The sequence below is a fragment of the Mus caroli genome, chromosome 16 (genome assembly GCF_900094665.2).
Source record: "Mus caroli chromosome 16, CAROLI_EIJ_v1.1, whole genome shotgun sequence".
Classification (NCBI taxonomy): domain Eukaryota; kingdom Metazoa; phylum Chordata; class Mammalia; order Rodentia; family Muridae; genus Mus; species Mus caroli.
The window spans coordinates 53617304-53623210 of NC_034585.1; positions in this window are offsets into that span (position 1 = coordinate 53617304).

Below are 5907 nucleotides of genomic sequence, written 5' to 3' on the forward strand. Positions count from 1 at the left end.
CTTTAAACTACTGATGCTTACAATTTAACAATGACCAAAACCAAGTTAATTCCCATTCACAGATGAGAAGGAAACAGTTGGCAGTCATTGCAACGTCTGTTTTTAATCAAGTTAAAAGTATCAAGCAAACGGTGGTTAAAACAACTTGCTGGAAACCACAATACTTCTCCATTATGTTTCTAGTAGTTGGCTTTCCCAATTAAAGCTGACTCTTTAGTAGACTATGTAGATGAGAGCAAAGCACGCATTTGGAAAGAGACAGATCCATTCTTGAGTTTGGAGTGTCTAATGTGTGAATCTGTTTTACTCTATCCCAAGTCTGTTCCAAAATGTTCCAAGCAAAATGTTCCTGTTCATGGGTCTGAGCCACTCCTGGTTGGAAACGGGGGTAGTAACCATATATCAAGTGAAACTAGACTTGTTTCAAAGAGTTAGAATCTGGATTTTTGTGAATTAATACCTCTAAAGACATACAGTGTGTGAATAATGTCTTTTAGAACATGGCAGTGATATTTTTATGCACGTATTTTTAAAATGTCTTCAATAACCCCAGACACCCTTTCTTTTAGGTGTACGCCCTTCAAAATAAGAAAGTTATCAATGAGTAACCAAAGGTAGTTGGAGTTATATGATATGTGCTTTAAAAATGTGCATACCCTAGTTTCTACAAATATGCTTATTTATAAGCTAATTGCTTTAATGCTCATGCTGAACTGGACAGCTTATTATCATCATGTCTACATTCCAGGTTGACTTGAAAATAGTAAATAATTTAAAGAAAAATCCTAAGACATCATAAATATAAAAATGACAACAGAGGCAAAATGTGTATTGGTCCAACGTAGCTACAGATGTGGTCCAACATGTCTATATATGACAGCTTCCTGTTACAAAGTCAAATGGTTGAACACCTCTGGTTTCCATGAAGAATCTTTTCCTCTGGGTTGGAGCAATGGCTCAGAGGTTAAGAGCGAATGAAAATGAGGCCATAACTGCTCCAAGGTGTGGTTGAGGAGAAGGATTTTATTGTAGATATGAGGGAGAGGTCAGCCAGGGACATCTGGAAGGGTCCAGACTGAACATGGCCATGAGATGAGGGAGGCAGGGATGTGGGGGATGAGGAAAGAAGAAAAGGAGGAAGGGAAAAAGGAGAGAGCTTCAGAGGACCACAAGAGGAGCTGAGGACCAAGAGGACCAAGAGAGCATGCGGGTGAAATGGCAGGTTTATATAGGAATGAGAAGCTGGGGGAAGAGAAGCAAAGTCGGCCCCTGGGCTGGAGAAGTTAGGGTAAAGGGTGACAAGTGCTGGGAAGAGCAGGTAGTGAGTGAGCCTTGTCCCAGGTTTCTTCTGGACCTGACACAGCACTCACTCTTGCAGAGGGCCTGGGTTTGGTTTTCAGCACTCACATGGTAGCATCCAACCATCCAGAACTCAGTTCCAGAGATCCCATTACCCTCTTCTTCTGATCTCCTCAGACACCAAGCGCACACACAGTGCCCATACAAACACATGGGCAAAATACTTACATACATTTTAATGCTTTGAGTAAGTTTGCACCCCCACCCCTGGCTCATGGGTTCGAATGCTTGGCCCACAGGGAGTGGCACTATTAGAAGGTGTGTCCTTGTTGGAATAGTTGTGACCTTGTTGGAGAAATGTGTCACTGTGTGAGGTAGGCTTTGAGGTCCTATGCTCAAGTTCCACCTAGTGTGAAAGAAACAGTCCCCTTCTGGCTGCCTTTGGATCAAGATGTAGAACTCTCCGCTCCTCCAGCATCATGTCTGCCTGGATGCTGACATACTTCCCATGATGATGATGATGGACTGAACCTCTGAACCAGTAAGCCAGCCTCAATGAAATGTTGTCCGTTGTAAGAGTTGCCTTGGTCATGCTGTCTTCTGCACAGCAATGGAAACCCTAAGACACACATAAAATAAATAAATCTCTAACAATTTTCTGATAATCAATAACTCATTTTTACCACTATTTTTCTCCTAAAAACTGATAACCCCTGAATTTGTTTTTCCAATTCTGCTTTCTTTAGTGTTCTTTATCAATATATCTAGCCATCTACTTGGTTGCTGTGCTTGGGTGACTCAAATGCTCTGAAACTAACATTTCTAAAGCAAAGTTCATTGTCTACCTTCCTGAGGCTCTTCCTGCCATGTCTACAGTGTTAAGGAATTTGCATTGTTTGTCAGCTCATGAACTAGAGGCTTAGGCACTATTCTGCCTTCCTTCCTTCTCCTTCATATAAATAATCAGGAACTATGAATGTCTGCCCCCTAAGTGTTTATTATGTTGGGTTCTTCCTATTCACCTATGCTTGTTTTTTGTTTTTAAATTCTGCATCATGGTTCACACAAATTCCTTAGTTAGTCTCTGTCTTCTTCCACATTCTGTGTAGATAACAAGATCTCTTCTCTGGGATTTGAAACAGGCAGCCCTCAGGATCAATTTCCACAGCAGTTTTTATTTTGTTGTTTGCCACCCCTGACCATCTCCATACATGCCTCAGAGTTCTTCCTCTGACATCCCTCCATCACCTTAGAGCAGACTCCAGGCTCCACATCTGGTACTTGCTTTGTCCAATGGAACCTCATGAATGTGTGCCGCTTGCTGTACATCTTCTGGAATGGCAGGCGGCTTAAAATCCTTCAATGATGAGACAGTCTCTAGGAAAGGGTTTAAAATTCCTCACCACGGATACCAGTGCTCTTGCAATCTGCCTCAAGTATTTCCCAGCTTCCCTTTAAACCTCCACACAAGCCACGGTGCATCAGATGCCCCAGCTATACCCTGGCACACCATGCCTTTCCATTTGCCATAGCCTCATCCTTCTGCCATGTTGCAGTCGACCTACCTGCCTCACTCATTAGCTTCTCCTAACTCTAGGACTCAGGCAGCATTTCCCCCTTTACCCTTTGCCTAGGCAAATCAATTCCTGCATTTGTCACCCCTGTTCATTAACACACATCAATTATTTTATTTATCACTCTTATATTTGTTTCCCAATTACACGTGATATCTTTGGGACTAGGTATTACATTGCTAAAGCCTAGAATAGTGCCTGACACATAATTATGATTTGCTGTATGAATATAAGATACATTCTGTAAACACTCACAGAGCAATTACTATATGTTAAATGTTGTTCGAAGCACTGCTAACACATGCAATCTTAACAACAAATTTATAACAGCAATGAATGAATATGCAGGCCAACTTCAAGTAAATAAAATAGCCAAGTCATTTCTTTTCTCGTGATTTAAGAAGAATCTCTTTAGAAAGAGTGTTTGTATTATGTGTTTGTATTAAGTGATAAAGGCAAATGAAGACATAAAATAATGAGAAACGAGTTCAGAGTCCTTTAATCATAAGAAGTAAAAACAATTTCTCAGAAATCCAGCTTACTTCCCGTTCTACACAATGAAATTCTTACTGGCAAAGGGCAAAATCTGGTGCCATATTTGTTAACCTCAAGCAAAATAAGTTCTTCTGCCTTGACAATATTATTTTCAAATGTATTTGTACAACATTGAGTGATCGTCTATCAGCTGAGATAATGGCTCTATTTGTATATTGCATAATAATTTAACGTTTTCCAGGCCAAAGTCTTTTCACTGGCCTGTGAGGCTCCAGTTAGCCTGTAACCATAACATTGTCTCCAAATGCAACTTTCCTTACCTTCATGTCTACAGTAAACAGTGTTCAGACAGCCAAAGACAGGGGAAAAGAAAGAACATCAGATATTGAATGACATAATCCTGTGTATTTCAGGGCCAGGTATTCTGGTGTAGGGGATAGAAGCCCCTCGTGCCTGGTGAGACGTGCTTCTCTATAGAAGTGATGGGAAGATGCAGCTCAGCTGGGATTTCTTTTTTCTTTTTTTCCTTTTAAAGACCATGTTTACTGATTCTTTGGCAATTCCAAAACACGTAAGGAATACATCTTGATCACGTGAGCCCCAACTCCTCCTCCCACTCGGGCCCCCAAGACCCCCTCCGTACTTCACAGTCCTCTCCTATTTTTGTTGTTTTGTTCTTGTAACCCAGTGAGTCCAATTAGTGCTGCTTGTTGGTGTGTTGGTTTGCCTTGTTGGCTTGATCGTGTGCTGGTGGCCACAGCTGCTGTGAGTTCAGTGGCCATCTCATGTCCAGAAAGCAGCATCCCACGGCACTCCTGCCCATCCTCCAGCCCCTGCGTTCTTCCTTCTTCTATCCCAAGATATTCTCTGAGCCTTGGAATTCTGGCTTTATGACTTCAAAGGCTTAGCTTCTTCAATCACACCATGAAAAGCCATGCATAAGAAATTCGGTATCAGCTTTACTTCTCCCAAAATACCTGCTGTGAAAGGCAGGCATCCGAGAGATACCAAAGTTAAAACACATTTTTTTTTTAACATTTTGAAATTCTCCCTTAAGCCCCACATTTCTCCTAGATAAAACCAAAATAGTATCATGTAGATTATATTTTCTACAAAAATTATCATACTGGTGAAAAGAATCATTAAATGCACAAAGGAGCAAATGACCTGGCCAGAGTGGGGTGATATCTGTAACAGGTGCTTCACCACCTCCTCTGTGTTGTTCTCCTATGGAAGCCGGGAGTAGCCAGGCTATTTCTACAATTTGAGAGATGTTCACTGTGAGTTTCTTTAAACAGGGAGTTAAATTGTGAATGGTTGAGGTTCTCAAATAAGATGGAGCCACGTGACCTAAAGGAGATTCTTACAGATATGAATGTGCAAGTCAACAGAACCAAAGATATCTTACGGCAGAAAATAGTGAGATTCTAACCCGAGGAGCTGGAGAGATGGCTCAGAAATTAAGCTCATCCCAAGACTTGGGTTCAATTTCCAGTATGCTGTGGTGGCTCAAAATTGTCTGTAACTCCAGTTCCAGGGGATATGATGTCTTCTTCCAGTCTCTGCAGCCACATGTGAAACACACACACACAAAGATACACACACACAATGGCACACAAACACACACACAGCTGTTTTTGTTTTTGTTTTTTTAATTAAGATCCTAAACTAGGGAGATGGATGGTTACAGAGCAGAAAGAAGAGTAAAGAAAGAGAGAAAAGCTGTAAACAGAGAAAGAGTATAAAGGATAGAGTTCCTGTTTAATTGTGAGACCCAGGAGAGGGATAGCAAGGGTAGCCCAGATAACAGTCCTCAGGAGATTTGCTTCTAAATGGAGGTGTGATAGAAAAGGAGTATATGAGACAGTTGCCAGCAGGCGATGCGGATCAGAACAGGAGTAACATCCAAAGATCCAAATCCTGACACCTATTCATTTAGTCAGTCAAGGAACAGAAAATGGCACAAGTTAGTCAACCTTTAGGGAGCAGACATTTGGAAATATTTTCAAAACTTCAGACACATACTCCTGGCTTCAGGAGTATCTTTCTATTCTGTTCTGTTCTTCTCTACTCTACTCCACTTCACTCCACTCTACTCCACTTGATTCTATTTCATTGTACTCTATTCTATTCCATTCCATTAGTTTACCTTATAGAATCACTGGAATAATTGCACAGCAGGCAAGGGTATATACAAAGATGGTTGTACTTTGCTTACAACAGGCAAAACCAAAAGAACAAAGCTGGTCGGTCTAATTGTGTATCATTGAATGTTTCATCTATCCAATGAAATGCCAATCTGTTGCTAAAACAAAATAAGTTAGAGCTTGCAAGAGGATGTGGAAAGGTGTTTTAAATATATGAAAAAGTACTAAAATAGCATATCTAGTACAACCCCATGTTCACCTCAAATTGCACATGCACATAGAAAGGTCTGAAAGAATATATTTGCTTGCTGGGCGTGGTGGTGCATGCCTTTAGTCATGGCACTTGGGAGGCAGAGGGAGGCAGATCTCTGAATTCTGTAGTGAGATCCTGT